We start from the raw sequence: 16,935 nt of genomic DNA, 5'->3' as shown, positions 1-16,935 counted from the left end.
TCTGTGTATTTTGCTGGTAAATATGTTACCTTTGAATTTTTTTAAGCTAGCTGGTATGAAATCCAGGTATCCAACTGATTTAGTGTTGGCGTACTTTTGGGCCATTCCATTAAACTAATATTGGATGTCCAGCATCTTGGGACCAGCATCATTTGGTCTGTTGGGTCAGCACTGGGTGACCAGGGCCATCACCATTTCAGTTGGAGATTAAGTATTCTAAAATCCTGCTTGTCAGTGTTATTCTGTCAGATCAACATAGCTGAATAGTACCATTCTGTCCATTGTTCCAGAACTGTAATCTCAGTCTGGTACAACAACTGCACAGAAAATCCCTTTAGCCGGTGGTGAAAACTGTCCAACCAACCATTGGTACCCAGCTACCCACCATCGACAGCATTTACAAGAGACGCTGCCTTCAGAGGACAAAAGTCATTATCAATGACACCTCACACCCTAATCATGGACTTGGAATATCTACTGACTTAATAACAGCTACTTTCCTTACTAAACAGTTGATCACACTGCACTGTACTTTTTTAACCAACTTCCTTGGACCACTTTTGATACATACTGACCATGTTTTTGAGGTGCTGTGATCCAGTTGTCTAGCCATCACAATTTGGCCCATTTCATTCAAACTTTTGTGAGTTAGTGGAAAGCCAAGCGAAGCCAACCGAAGTGAGTTTACAAATTTTGCGGGGGTTTTTTCATAGTCAGCGAAAGCTTTTGAAAGAGTCAACCCATGATGCCAATGTTGCCTATGGCATGCGTCCAAAAACTAGGTGATTTTTCAGGTGTTTTTTTGTTGACAGATTGGTGGTGTGGGTGGTCTGTTCTATTTTTAGCCCAAGCTTGGTGGCACGACTTCCTGTGAGGAGCCTTGACATTGAAAATGCTTGGCTTGTTCTTTGTAAGCAGCCATACAGTTTACGCATTCTTTATTGGTAATATTGCTAATATTGTTGAGTGGCTGGAATGAATTATGAGAAAATTTGTTTCACAATACAAATTTTCACCTTCAACTCACCTCCAGAATGAATTAAATTCCTATGCAGAGGTTCCACTGTATACATTGTTCATAAATATATATACCACATATATCCCTTTTATAATAATAACTGCACAGCTATACATAAATCTTCCACTCCCCCTGTATATATCGCCCTCATAGCTGTATATCTATTCCTAATTTATTACAAGTATTCCACTATGCATTTCTTCTTAGATGCTAACTGCATTTTTTGGCTTTGTCTATGTACTTTGGACAATGACAGTTCTATCTACTCTAATCTAATCTGATCTAATTTAATCTACAATGTGCTGCTTGTGTTTGGTCAACTGTAGTATTTCTGTTTCTGCTGGTCTAATATTGTGTAATGAGGACACAATGATATGTTGACGGAAGGAGGGTTAGAAAACTGGGAACTATCATGGTCATGTTGGTAGGATTGGTAGACAATATTTTTTTTTCGTTGATGAAGGGCTTGCTTTAGAATTAGTTTAAAAAGTTTGTTTTTACAAAGCTTGTAAAACTTAAACCAATTACTCGTCCCTGCTAAATGCAAAGTCACAGCTGAAGCAAAAATACATTTCATTGCTGTGTAAGAGTCCTGTCCTTGGTCACTAGTATTCTGTGGAAGTGAAAAATTTGAGTGTTAGAAAAGGTATCTAGAGGTAAAATAAAAGATGTGAGAAGAGGACATTGTGCATGTGTGTGTGTAAGCTTAAACCTTAAACCTTCACACACACTTAAGTATCACTGAACCACATTTCTGAGCTACACTACTTCTAATTGACCATAGCAGCAAGCTTGATTTTCTTATGTTAAATCCTTTACAGCCTGAGGCCCGGAAGCGTGAAACAAGCTTTATCCCCTCTGTTTTTATTTCTTTCTTCTTTTTTTCCATGGTTCAAGCAGGGAAACGCCATCCACCCATCTCTCTTTCCTTCTTCTAAGATGAGTGAGCTAGTCTGGAGGGAGTTAAAGGTGGAGATGTGGAGCAGATTGACAGGTCGAGGTGGAGCAGGAGAGTGAGACTGACAGGGAGGCTTTAAGTCATCTGGAAGCATTAAGTGTTTTGTCAAAGAGGCCTGAGGCTGAAGTGTGCTCAGTCAGGCAGGGGAGATTAAATGTTACGCAGACAGATGAGGCAAGCTGCGTGAAGGCAATGGAGCATATGCCAGTGCGCAATGATGGATAGCAATAAACTTCTATAGAAGCTTTCAAATGTGGAACTACGGAAGTCCTAAGAGGCCATGCATTATTACATTTTGTTCTCTCTTTTTTCTCGTTATCACAACTTAATTTTCTCGCTATCTCGTTTTCTCACCATTGTGGGAAAATCTCAGGCCTTGCGAATGTGTTTATCATGATACGTGCCTCCTTCTCAAGCATCTGACAGTTACTGTATGTGGACGTTCAATCACTGACAGACACGGAGATACTTCTGATCAAAATAAAAGCCAATGTGAACATCCATGGTGCTGCATTACCGCGCTTTTGCTTCCTCTAGAACATGTTCTTATGTTGAATACACAGAAAAGGGATCATGAGAAAACAAACAAAAAAACCCCAAGAGAAAAAATAAATAAATAAAAATAATAATAATAATAATAATAATAATAATAATAATAATAATAATAATAATAATAATAATAATCCATGGCTCCTTAGGACTTCTGTAAACACAAGTTCTAGAGGTTCTGATCTATGATTCACTCAAACTGAAATGTCTGTGCGAGAATTTCCTGTGATACAAAGACGCCATGATAAAACTTTTTTTTATATTGTGATCACGAGAAAACGCAACTAAAGGTTTTTTTTTAATTATTATTATTCTCTCGGGCAACTTGGACACAGATGGTTTACCCCCCCAAACCACCAGAATTTATTAGCAATCGTGTTGCTTTTTTATCTTTCCTTCATTTTTCACTGTCTATTTTTAATAGTAATAGCAAGCCTTCATTCATTTCACATACAGGATCGATCGTTTTTTTTTTCTTTTCTATTCATGCTTCTGCTTCCTCTTATGATTCTTATTCGAGAGCTGTTTTAGTCATGTGATTCTTAAAGAAAGCACAGCAGACAGGAGTGAGTGATAAGAAGAGGAGGAATAAGGAGATTAAACAGTATTTCAACGCTAGATTAGGAATAGTGAGAAAGATGAGGAAGATGAGGAAGAAAACTGTCCGGAGACATTTTGGGTTTTATTTTGTGTTTGTTGCAGTAAAGAGGAAAGTCTCAGCTTTCAGTTCAAATGATAATGAACAATATTGAGACATGATAAACGATTGCTGTCAAATAGAAGCGGGTTAAATCTGATATATAAGGCAGCATTAAACTTTTATATATTTTAATGTTTACTTCTTTATGTTGTTTATGTGTTTATTTTTCCTACTGATAAATCGTCTAGCATCTTTTATTCACGTCCTGTCCTAAAGTAAAAAAAAAATCTGACGATTATGAAAAATTATAGAATATTACACTATCCTACGAACAGGTATTTAGACTCACTGTCCACTTTAATAGGAATAGACTTGTTTATACATGCACTTATTTAATCTAAACACAATAAGATACAAGTCAAAAGCATCAGTTACAGTTTGCATCAAATATCAGAATGAAGGAAAAAAAATCTTTTGAGTAACAGTTCTGGGGATGGAACAAATGCCTTGTTGATAAGTAGGTCAGAGGAAAATGTTTAGATTGGTTTGAGGTTCCAGGAAGTAACTAATCATGCTTTACAACTGTGGTGAGCTGAAAAGCATCTCAGAACGCACAATATTAAACCTGAAGTTGGAGGAGCTATACCAGCTGAAGACCGCATCAGATTTTGAGAAGAACTGGAATCTGAGGCTATCAAGAGCATGGATAAGTTTAAAAAAAAATTCAGTCTGTGCCTCAATATCATCAGATCCCAGCTCTTGGCTGAGAGGAGAGGAATCTGATGTGGTCTTCATCTGTTGTAGGTCATCCACTTCAAGCTTCTGAGATGTTTTTCTTCTCTGTTTGTCTTCTCAAATGAGATGTTATTATCATATTTATTATATATATGTATATTAATTATTATTATTTTCCCCAGTCAGCAAAACCTAAAAACCAAATTTGTAAATCATTTTTCATTGCTTTCACACAATCCATGAACTCTTTCATGCACCACCACCTGCACAAAACTATATATTTTCAGCAATCTTTTCACACACTGCTTTCAACAAATGTTAAAAACAAATTCAAAACAGAAGGATGAAGGCAGAATTTCCTGCAGTTTGTCAGACAACATTTTGAACTTTGGCCTTCATCTGTTGTAGCTCATCCACCTCAAGGCTCTGATTGAATGTTTTTCTTCTCAAAAATACTTACTTGAGTTCTCAGATGAAACCTTTCTGCTCTTTCTCCTCTGATCACTCTCATCAACAAATATTTTACATTACCTGAAGCTCTTGATCTGTACAGTATCTGCGTGATTGTATGTATTGTGTTGCTGTTACATGTTTGACTGATTGAATAACGGCATAAATGATCAGGTGTTCCCATTGAAGCGGATGGCGAGTCACTGTATATTAGCTGGCTTGCCATTTTCTTTACAGATTGAGAGTTTAATAATGTATCTGGTTGCTTCACATAAATAATTAAATAAATTTTAAAAATCACATGTTGTATTGCAAGTGAATATACAACACTTTATTTTGTTCTTCCTCATGCAGACACCACTATTAGCTTAAGAAATCCACTCCTGGTCTTCTGCTGGAACAGGAAATAATAACACCTATGAGCTTAATATGAACATCGTACCCAATTACCGTTTCAAATCTATAACTCTTTCCAGCAAATGACATTAACTGGAATTTATTCTTACACTCGCAGTGACTGACGGGAGCTAAATGACAAAATGATTAAGTCAGCATTTGCACGGGGTTATTGATATTCAGCGATAATGGGTAATTGTGGTTATAAATCATAATGCTGACAACCTCCAATCTTGAGCAGAACTGCTGGCTCTATTTCTTTGATTTTTCCATTTTTCTCGCATAGTGAATAGTGGAATGGAAAAGAAAAGAAAAAAAGAAAAAAAACTAAATGGTTGTCAGAGTGTGACTTTTTTTTTATCTTAATTGTAGATGACAGGATTGGATTGCTGAACTGATTGACAGGAGGATTGTGAAGTAGGCTGTTCTTCAAAGTTTTCAGATTTTACTTTTGCTTACTTACTGCTTACTACACAACGTTCCGGGTTCTTTTCCTTTTTCTTCGCTTTTCCCGGAGTTTTACACAACGTGGTGTGTTGCTTCTTATCCTTCTTCCTGCGTTTTCTAATTTAATTTAAATCACTTATTTATATCAGTGCACTCATTGTAAAGAATACAACTCATTGTATGGGAGACGCTCATATTAGTCTTTCTAAAAAGTTTATATATATATATATATATATATATATATATATATATATATATATATATATATATATATATATATATATATATATATATATATCTTCCAAAGTTGGGATATATATGAAGAAAGAATTTCACTGCGCTGTGATGTAGATGTGACAGTAATAAAGGCTTACATTTCTGGCATATGCTCTTATACAGAGCAACTTACAATTTATCTCAATTACACAATTGAGGGTTAAGGGCCTTGCTCAGGGGCCGAGCAGGGGCAGTATGGTGGACTGGCAAGTCAATCTCACAACCCTCTGATTAATAGTCCAACACCTTAACCACTAAGCTACTACATTCCCAGAACTGGATGTAAATAGTTAGAAATCTAACTATGATCTGATAAAAAGATTTTTTTTTGTTACTCATTAATAAATAAAGCTTTTTGTTTCATGAAACTGTTGAGGATCAAGCATCCTTCTTCATCCCTCACTCCTCTCACATTACTGAATTCTCACATACACACACAATAAAACTGTGAGAGACTTTTTGTTCTGGTCCGAACACCACCAGCTAGCAGGTTTATTCAACAGCAACATTTTTTTACCCCTACATTTTCAGATTTTAATAAAATCAAAAAGTACTGACAGAAGCCATTAAGTTTAACCTCCTGAGACTCAGGATGGGAGTAGAATAGTCAGCTGTGTGAAAGGAAAGCAGTTTGTGAACATGTTCTCACAACATCATGTGTTTGTGCATACATGTGGTTTGTGTGTGTGTGTGTGTGTGTGTGTGTGTGCCTGCGTGTGTGTGACATGTTTTTATATCTTAGTAGGGACCAGATGTCCCCATATGCATACAATGGCTGGTCCCTAAGCGGGAAACTGCAGCTGTAACTTAAAGAGCATTTTTGTAAGTGTGTGTACATGTTTTTCTATCTTAGTGTGACCAGATGTCCCAATATGTGTAAGATATCTGGTCCCCAAGAGAAAAACTGCAGCTTTAACTTTAAGAGCATGTTTGTGCATGTGGTGTGTGCATGAGTGCATGCACGTGTAGTGTGTGTATGCATGTGTCTACATGTGTATGTGCATGTTTTTATATCTTAGTAGAGACCAGATGTACTGCAGCTCTGACTTAAAGAGCATGTGTATATTGTGTGTGTGTGTGTGTGTGTGACATGTTTTTATATCTTAGTGTGACCAGATGGGCCCATATGTATAAGATGGTTGGTCCCCTTTAACTTATAGAGCAATTGTATTTGTGTGCGTGGTGTGTGCGCATGAGTGCATGTGTGTGTGTGCATGTGTGTGTGTGTGTGTGTGTATCTTAGTGTGTCTCGATGTCCCCATATGTATAAGATAGCTGGTCCCCAATAGAAAAACTGCAGCTTTAACTCAAAGAGCATGTTTGCGTGTGTGTGTGTGTGTGTGTGTGTGTGTATGTTTGCACTATTTAAAAGCACATTGCAAATCATTGCAAACTTTCTCACAATCAGTGCTACTGATTTGTGTTCTTTCTTTCTTTCATTCTTTCCCTCTCTGTTTATTAATCTTTCCGCAGCTGTTTCTCTTTGATTGGAGCCGATCTGCAGATTAAAGCCGTTTTCTCTATTCTCCTTTCCCTGACTGTGTTTACATGCAAAGATTTCCATCAGTTGGAGCAAATTCATTCTTGATTTTGAAGGAATTGTTTACACATGCTCTAAACTCAGGGTGAAGTGTCACCATCACCATAACGATGAGGAAGTCGGTAAGTAAGATCTTGCCAAGTAGCTCACGCTACTTCTGCTCTATCGCTGGGTTTGTGATTGACTTCCAAAGAAAGAGAGAAGACCATAAATGATAAATGTTCCTCTAACAAATTATTAAAATGATTAGCCACAGATTGAAATGTCACATTTTTTTTTTATTATGCAGATTATTATGCATGTAAACATGACGTATGACATGGAATTCTGATTTCATGATCATAAACTAGACCTTTTTCTATTACGCTGTTACACTCTATCTGTCTCTCTCTCACACACATACACACACACACACCTGCGGTGCAACTCTTCATGCCGTTAATGCTTGCTTTCCGGTGCTCTAAGGCAATTGGAGACAGTAATGGAAGCCAACAGGAAGGGGAACGGCGCACACTGAGAGCAGCACTGATCGAGGAGAGTGTGTGTAATTTTCTTAACTCATCTCTTCATTATGGAAATGTGATTAGCATTGGTTACTCATTTCAATCAGGCCACAGGTGGAATGTGCAAAATGATTCCCTCAGCAACAAAACTATCTGCAGCATCTCTCTCTCTCTCTCTCTCTCTCTCTCTCTCTTCATGTCTATCATTTAGAACAGATGAAAACTTGTGTATTTCGTCCCATTCACTATGTTTTAAGAAGTGTTTCTTTCCCTGAGATCGTAAGTTAATCAGAATAATAATTGACATTTGCAATGTGTGACAAATTGAAAAATAACAATAAAACTTTCGCTACTCTGTGCTGTCCCAATGATTTTTGTCCAACTGTCTTCTAAGGTGGTTTTTTCACACGTTAGTCTAGACAAAGAGCTTGGGTAAAGGGTGTGGAACAACAGACACCCAACTAGAGCCACCAAGATCAGCGTATACAGGGCTGTAGTTCTAACCACACTTCTATACGGTTCGGAGACCTGGGTCATCTTCTACTGCAAACACTTCCGTCTCCTTGAGCGTTTCCATCAACACTGCATCCGCTCCATCCTCAACATGCACTGGAGAGACTTTGTCACAAAAGCTGAGGGCCAAATTCACCAGCATCAAGGCTCTGCTGCTGAATTCCCAACTATGCTGGGCTGGCCATGTTTGCAGGATGGAAGATCACAGACTGTCTAAGATCATCCTCTTCGGAGAACTGTCATGTGGCTGACGGGGCAGAGGTTCACCGGAAAAATGGTACAAAGACTGTCTAAAGACAGCTCTTAACACATGCAACATTAACCCTAATGAATGGACAAACTCTGCATTCACCTGTAACCTCTCAAGGCAGATCATCACCCAGACTATCTCCTCTTTTGAATCCTCCCATATGGCAACACTGGCAGATAAGCGCCACAGGAGGAAGAAACGGGGACCTGCCACCACCTCAACCTCATCCCAGACCTTCACATGTAGCGGTTATGGCTGGATCTGCCTCTCACGTATTGGCTTTTCCAGTCACGCATGTGCCTGCAGCAGACGTGGGCTGCACCCTTTATAGATCTATAGATGATGATGATGATGATGAGTCTCCTATTCTTCCATTTATTCTAACATTTCTCTCTGAATGACCAAATAACGCCAAGGTACAAGAACTTTCTGACTGTTCCATCAACAAGGTACAAGAACTCACTGATTGTTCAGTTTCTGTGATCCTGTACTCAGTGTAGACTCATATTCCAGTGCAGATGGAGCTCATCATCCTCAGGTTTTGACACATTGTCTATTCTGTGATGCTTTTCTACTCACCACAGCTGTACAGAGTGGTTATTTGAGGAAACGACACCTTTCTTTCAGTTCAGACTGGTCAAACAAGGTATTTTGGCCTACAGAATTGTGAATAAAGAAAAATAAAGCAAGACAGTGTATGGTTGTTGTTGGTTTTTTGCACCGTTTGTTCTTTTATGCACTGAGATCAAATGTTTAGGAAATTTCCAAACCATCCTCTCCAGGACACCAACAAAAATGCCATGGTCAAACTTGCTGCTATCTGAAATTTTTTTGTCTGTTATGATGCTTCATGTGAGCTGAAACTCTTGACCATTTGAGAAGTGAGAATGTTGAACATGTACCTTTTTGATTCTGAAATCAAATACTCAGATTCTTTGGTAATCAAGGTCCCTGGTTTAATCTTCAGCTCAGGTTCACCATCTTGGTTCAACAGTTTCTTCCCATGATGGACTGGCATCCAATTTAATGTGTATCATACACATTGTTCCAAAAATAGGCTTCAGATCAACTCAAGCACTGACGTTAGACTTGTACATTTGCACATTATTCAATCACTTATTCAATCAGCCAATCATGTAGAAGATACCGGACAAGAGCTTCAGTCGTACAGGTGGATACAGCTGGACTCAAATAATCACTCTTTACAAGCGTGGTGAGCAGAAAAGCATCCAAAAAAGTACAAGATAGATAAACCTCAATATGGATTGAGCTACAAGAGAAGATAATTTCAAGTTATCAGCCAAGAACAGGAATCTGAGGCTTCTGATGGAGATGGAAATTCATCTCTTCATACCATTAAACAAGTTCGTCCAAAATTTTTAGTTTTTTTGTGATTGTTGTGGTTAAAAAATGTATGATTTGATATATTTTTTTTTATTTTGTGAAGCATTTTTGAGCTTTTTTTGCAAAAAAAAAAAAGAAAAGAAAGAAAGAAAGAAGCAGCACAGGATTCTCCTATCATTGAGACACATATGCATTTACTTTCCACATAACATGAAATAAAGAATAAAGCTTTGGTTGTGTTTGAATGTGTGTTGTGATGCTATCAAAATTTACTGTAATTCCTCTAAAATTCCTCCTCTAAATACCATGGAGCAAGCTGATAAAAGCTGCTCTTGTTATCTGCTGAGGTCATTTTCACAAGCTCTTCACAAGCAGTCCTGTGATTTGATCTCTAATCACCAGCACGGAATCTTAACCCGGCTTTTACAAAACTACTCTCATCACCGCTTAAGCCTTGAAAGTTACCGGTTACTTTGCTTTCAGTTAATTCTGTCATCCTCTGATTTTTTTTCCCCTCTCTTTGTCTTGCTCTTTCAGCTTCTCTCTGTGAGCCGAGGCAGATGGAGGAGACTTGGGCTCATTTAATGGTCAGTTTAGCTAATGCGCTAATGGCTGCCGAGAGAGTGACAGCGAGCTAATGAGCGCTTCATTTGGCCAATCAGCTCCGTTTCTCCCGTGCATAATCAGCATCTCGGGCCTGGTTACTGCGGCACACGTCACCAAGGTAATTGCACCTTTCAGGGCTGTTTGGCTGCTGGACGCAAGACAGAGAGAGAGAGAGAGAGAGAGAGAGAGAGAAGGAAGTAAGCCAAAAAGGAATATCATCAAGGAAAAAGAGAAAATAAAAAAAGACATTTAAAATAAAAGATTGAATTGAGATTAAAAAATTGAGTTTGCAGATTGTGTATAACACACAATCTTAACTGATTCTTACTTTTTTTTGCACAAACTATCATATATATTTCACTGAATATCAAAATCTTCTCGTAAAAATTGTAGCGCTAGATTCCAGATTATTTTTTATATTCCCACCATGTTTTTGACGTTGAACACATTTATTGTTCTCAGTGCTAAATGTGAGGAGTTTGAGCATGTGTGTGTGTGTGTGTGCAATTTCTTCTCAGACAAATCCGCAGATGTCTAATTACTGCCCAATTGTAGCAGCAGGGAACATGCTTTTGCACCCTGTCTTCTCCTTCTGCTCGCTGCCTCCCGCGCAACGCTGAAAAACGGCTGCAACCGGCTAATCTCCGACATTTGTCATACGAAGGTAATTGCATGGTTGTGTTCTTGCCTGCCTGCCTCCTTCTCTTTCTCTCTAATTGACCCATGAGCAGCTAACTTCTCCACTTCCTTCAGTTCCCTTCTTTCTTCGACCCCCCCACCCTCTCTTTATCAACACACACGCTTAATGCAAAAAAAAAAAAAAAGGATTTCAAGATTCAACACGTGTTCACATACCAACACAAATAAAAGTCATGGGTTTGTGTTTCTCACGTAGAAGGAGACAGAACATGGGAAATGTGACCGTAAAACACACATCAACGTGGCTTTGGAACGCACAATCGTGTTCTGACAATTACAATTAGTCGTGATTCATTCCTGGGTTAAATGGAGCAATCCAGAGAAATGTGATATGTTGTGTTTATGTTACACACACACACACTGGCTTTAAACCACATACATTTTAAATCAGTCAGTTGTTAATGTTCTCACCCATGAAGAAAAAAAACTTTCTCTCTCTCATAAACACACACACACACACACACACACACAAGCACAAGCAACAGCCATGAAGTCAATCTGTTCATTTTTTTTTTACTATTCTCTCACTCCACCCTCTCAAAATCACTCTCCCTCTCTCTCTCTCTCTCTCTCTCTCTCTCTCTCTTTCTCTCTCTCTCACACACCCACACACACACACACACCAAGAAATACACAGAAACGTCATTGAGGAGCTGTTGCTCTGTCTGGTGTAAAAGGTCGGATGTCTGAGCTATCTGTTCTCCTGACATGTGGAATGCACAATGTGTGTGTGTATGTGTGTATGTGTGTGTGTATCCTGAGCATTGTAACTATATGTTTAAATGTGTTTGTGTGTATTAATCTGTATTAATATGTAAAGGTGTATGTGTGTGTTTATTAAGCTGTTTGCCTGAGCATTGTAACTATATGTAAAAGTGTGTGTGTGTGTGTGTATTAATCTGTTTCCCTGAGTATTGTGACTATTTGTTCAAATGTGTGTTTGTGTATTAATCTGTGTCTGTGTATTGTGACTATATATGTAAATGTGTGTGTGTGTGTGTGTATTAATCTCTGTGCCTGGGTATTGCAACAATATGTGTAAATGTATGTGTGTGTGTGTGTGTATTAATCAGTTTGCCTGAATATAGCAGGTGTATTAATCTGTGTGCCTGCGTATTGTGACTATATGTGTAAGTGTGTGTGTGTGTGTGTGTGTGTGTGTGTGTGTGTTTGTGTCTGTCTCGCTCTATGAGAAGATCATCAGATATTTTGCAGTGCAGCAGCATGGATCATAAATTAACCTCCAATCTGAAACTCAGATAATGTGATGGAGTTTATACTGGCTCCTATAATGCTCACTTAGTGTGTGTGTGTGTGTGTGTGTGTGTGAGAACAAGTTCCTTTATTTACTCTCTTATTCTCACATAACACACACACACACACACACTCCCTTGCTGAATGATGAGGGGTTTTTTGGTCGTTAGCCCGTTTAAACAGCACAGAGGATGATTAGATAGACAAACGAGGTTTCTTTCTAGTGTTGATGTTGTCAGGCCACCAAACTGAGATCTCTCTCTTTCTTTCTCACACACTCTCACACACAATCACACACACACGCACACACACACACAATCCAAAATAATCATACTGAAAGTTTTTGTGTAATTAATTGTCAACATATGGTTGCCAAAAGGTTCTCATAAGGTTAGTCAATCAGGTGTGTGTGTGTGTGTTTGTGTGTGTGTGTGCACGTATAAAAAAAAAACAAATGTGAAATTGTTACAATGAATAAAAGAGCCTTGAATTGTCAATCAGCCCCCTGAGGTGTGTGTGTGTGTGTGTCTGAAGCTCAGCTCTGCATGATGAGACAAACTCACAACCTTTCAGATACATCAAGACATATGTGTCTTTGTGGGCGGCTAAATTTCCACTGATTACATACTGTGTGTGTGTGTGTGTGTCTTTGTCTGTGTGTGTGTGTGTCTGTGTGTGTGTGTGTGTGTGTGTGTGTACACACTTGACTCATGAGACAGATAGAAAGAGATTAATGAGCACATTTTTTCTTTCTCCTGGACACAGAAGATATGTGTATATTTCGGTCATTAAGATCTTCAGCAGAAGAACAGCAGAGAGTTTGAACCCTTTCACACTTTCATTAAAGCACTGCAGCAGTTGTGTGAACATTACACACTGATCATAACTCACATCTTCTCCACCAGGAAGAGCGCTTTCTCTCAGCCTCTTACCTGTGTCTGTACGTGTATGTGCATGTATTTGTCTGTGTGTGTGTGTGTGTCTTTGTCTCTGTGTGTGTCTCTGTTTGTGTGCGTGAATGTCTTTGTCTCTGGTTGTGTGTTTCTGTGTGTTTCTGTGTGTATGTATGTCTTTGTCTAAGTGTGTGTTTGTGTACAGCATGTGTCTGTTTGTGTGTCTCTGTGTGTATGTCTTTGTCTCTGGGTGGGTCTTTGTGTTTGTATGTCTTTGTGTGTGTGTGTGTTTGTTTGTGTGTGTATCTCTTTGTCTGTATGTGTGTTTGTGTGTGTGTGTGTGTGTCTGTTTGTTTGTGTGTGCATGTCTTTGTCTCTAGGTGTGCGTGTGTCTTTGTGTGTGTGTGTGTGTGTGTGTTTCTGGGCCAGGCCCAGACTCTCAGGCTCGTACCTGTGCCTGTTTCCCATCACATACCAGTACCTTTAAAACTACCATTGAAAGTTCTCTGTGATTTGTTTAGGATTCGTTTCCATACCCTGTCATACTGTGTTACTTTGGTAGACAAGTGCTATCGTTTAAATCCAGACTAATTACGCAGGCAGATTTCACTTTAATCATGCTAACACTCTTATGCTAACATCCTGACACACTGCTGCTGCTGTAGCTGGTCTCGATTTCCCGACCTGCCTGATTCATCCTGATGCTTTGAGCTTCTTATGATTCACGTCCTCCTGTTGTTGATGCTACCGTCTCACATGAATAGCCTCAAAATTACGATTCACCAAAGTGCTTTAGACATAGAGTCCACCTTTTCTCCAGGCCAGTGGATGCTGTAGACTTGTAAAGACTGTATGACTTTACTGTATGTACACCTTCTAATGATCTGACCTCACTCAGAAGACCATGGCTTCCCTGTCGAGTGGCTCAAAGTTGGCTCAGGGAGATTTCCCATGCCTCTGTGGCCTCTCAGTAGCTTATTACGGCTAGTCACTAACGAAGAAGTTTGTGGACATCTCAATACCATCACAACCCATACATGCTTTTGGGACATCCTAGACATTCCAGACTTCTTTCTTTTTTGCTGTTAATAATAAGCTTCACTCTACTTGGAAGCATTCGATCATGATTTTGGAGTGTATGGATTAGTGTTCATTCAGCTACGAGAGCATAAGTGAGATCAGACACTGATGATGTAAGAGTGAGGAGGTCTGGGGTTCAGTCGGTGTTCCAGTTCATCCAAAAGGTGTTCAGTGGGGTTGAGTCAGAGTCAGGGTTCTGTGCCAGACACTCCAGTTCTTCCACTTTCTCCAACCTTCACCTCCACACCATGCCTTCATAGAGCTGTGTGCTTTGTGCACAGCTGCATTGTCATGCTGTAAGAGGGTTTGAGCCTTTTTGGTTCAGTGTAGAGAAATCTTACATTTGTACACTACAGCTTACAAAGTTGTAGGTTTCCAACTTTGTGGAAGAAACAAATAGTCAGGTGCTCACAAACCTTTGGCCATATTCTGTACAAATCAAGCAATGCACCATATAATAATAAAATAAATAAATGAATGAATAAATGGAAATACATTAAGGAGAGGTAATAACCTAATAACTCCAAGTTTTATGAGAAAAGTCTCTCCAAAATGTGATTAAGAACCAGAAATGTTCTAAAGATGATGTGGGCAGATTGGCCACTCTGATGTCCAAAATGGAAATCAGTGACTTGATTAGATTTACATTCAGACTACAGCCAAATCCAGCTACATGCAGTATATTGATGTAGATATTAAATGTGCATTAATACGCTGCATTTTATCTTTTTTGTCTGTTAATTCATAACAGACAAAAAAGTTATATTCATTCATTCATTCATTCATTCATTTTTCCTGTTAATTCATAACAATACACTAGATGATAATTTTGTGCTAATTTATTCATTTATTTGTATTTATTTATTTATTTTGCCTGTTAATTCATAACAGTAGACTAGACAATAAATGTTGTGCTTTTTTTATTTTTTTTTATTTTTTATTATTTCATTGTCTGTATCACTTATCCGATCTATTCTCGGGGCACAGGGAGCCTGTGCCTATCTCAGGCGTCATCAGGCATCAAGGCAGGATACACCCTGGACGGAGTGCCAACCCATCGCAGGGCACACACACACACACACTCATTCACTCACGCAATCACACACTACGGACAATTTAGAGACCACAATCAGCCTAGAAGCATGTCTTTGCCCTGTGGGAGGAAACTGGAGCACCCAGAGGAAACCCACCCAGAAAAGCACAGGGAGAACATGCAAACTCCACATACACAGTGAGTGGGAGTGAGACTCGAACCCACGATGCTCCACTTATTTATTTATTTATTTATTTATTTTCTGGCCAGGCTGTAGGCATGGAATATTATGCTTGCTCTCATAAATCAGAAATAGCATTCTATAGCATCTTCACGCACTGATGGTTTTAACACTTGCCCAGTGAAAGCAGATGACATTTTATAAGTAGCAATCTGGTGTATTTCAAAATCAGGAATATAAAGTTTGGAAATAAAAGTGACATGATGCATGTGGATGATATACTAGCAGCTAAGAACATGATTGCATATCACCAACGTCGTGCTTACTGATCATCCATAAAAACCTAGTGATCCTCATAAACCATTCCGATTGGAGGAGACAGAGATACATTTAAGCTCTTGGGTGCTCTTTGTTTGAGACTTGACTCACCGAATGTCTTCTTGAAGGTCTGTTTGAAAAAGGTACTGTATTATGTGGTTAAGGATAGAGTCTGGGCATTATTAGTCATCGTGGCCTTTCTTACAGCATAATTTGTACAAAAAAAAAAACAAAATTCTGTCCTTTTTTATGTCGCATGAACTCTTTTCAGGGCTTGTCTCATCTTTTTTAAAAATGACAAAAACAAGCAGTTCACTTGCAGACTTGTCTGGTGTTTGAGTTCAAGTTCAAGAGTGTGTGTTTTGTGTCTCTGTCTGATTCACAGCTGTACCTGAAACAAAAGCAGACACATAAAAAGGCTAAAAGTAACAACACACAGATAAGAACAATTATTCGTTACCTGCTAGTCCAACCAGCTTCTTTTCTCTGTCCACTACATCCTCACTGGCATGGTGTAACACATCATAAAGACAACAATGTAAAGACAACATGACAAATGAAGCACAAAAGCTGAGGTTGTTGCTGTACCTCCAAGGGCATGGGGATGTGGTAGCTTAGTGGTTAAGGTGTTGGACTACTGATTGGAAGGTTGTGAGATAAAATCCCAGGTCCACCAAGCTGCCACTGCTGGGCCCCTGTGCAAGGTTCTGAACCCTCAATTGCTTAGTTGTATAAAAAGAGCGTAAGTTGCCCTGGATAAGGGCATATGCCTTAAATGCAAATGAAGGCAGGACACTTGAATATAAACTGAGAGAGAACAGACAGTAGCTAGGTGCAAAGGACAGCTGTGTTCTCATCACATCCTCTCCTTCCCATTATAAATCAAAACCAGTGTCTTATTTACACTCCTACTTCTACTAAGACACCTGTATAGGGAGGGCTTGTGTGTCTAATTCCATTAATATTGTTTATACTGATCCAGAGAGATCGTCTGAGAAGCTAGTTGTGGATTAAAAATAAAGGTCACAGCTCTATTGCTAGAAAATCTCCTGCTAGAAATTTGTATGGATTCATATGAAGGAGGAATGTGCTTGAAGGAGGGAATTTGCATGCTTGAATATGAAAAAGTCATAAAAATGAAGGAATGTTAATCTGATGCTGTGTACCTTTGTATAGGACACAATCAGTAGTGTTTCTAGAAACTGGGAATATGGAATAAGTCTAAAATACCTAAAAGCTAGGGATTAGAAAA

General features: G+C 38.8%; 1 long non-coding RNA gene across 2 annotated transcripts in view; it reads left to right on the top strand.

The window, feature by feature from the left end:
• The window catches only part of LOC131354117 (uncharacterized), an 84,629-nt gene that overhangs the window by 46,244 nt on the left and 21,450 nt on the right, over positions 1-16,935 (top strand). For both annotated transcript variants that reach the window (XR_009204704.1, XR_009204703.1), the window contains 2 exons: positions 10,157-10,343; positions 10,744-10,889. This is a non-coding gene — a long non-coding RNA (uncharacterized LOC131354117). The remainder of the gene's footprint in view (positions 1-10,156; positions 10,344-10,743; positions 10,890-16,935) is intronic.

Source organism: Hemibagrus wyckioides, linkage group LG06 (genome assembly GCF_019097595.1).
Source record: "Hemibagrus wyckioides isolate EC202008001 linkage group LG06, SWU_Hwy_1.0, whole genome shotgun sequence".
NCBI classification, from domain to species: Eukaryota; Metazoa; Chordata; class Actinopteri; order Siluriformes; family Bagridae; genus Hemibagrus; species Hemibagrus wyckioides.
Note: the sequence above shows the minus strand (reverse complement) of the source record. Positions and strands in the feature narration are given on the sequence as shown.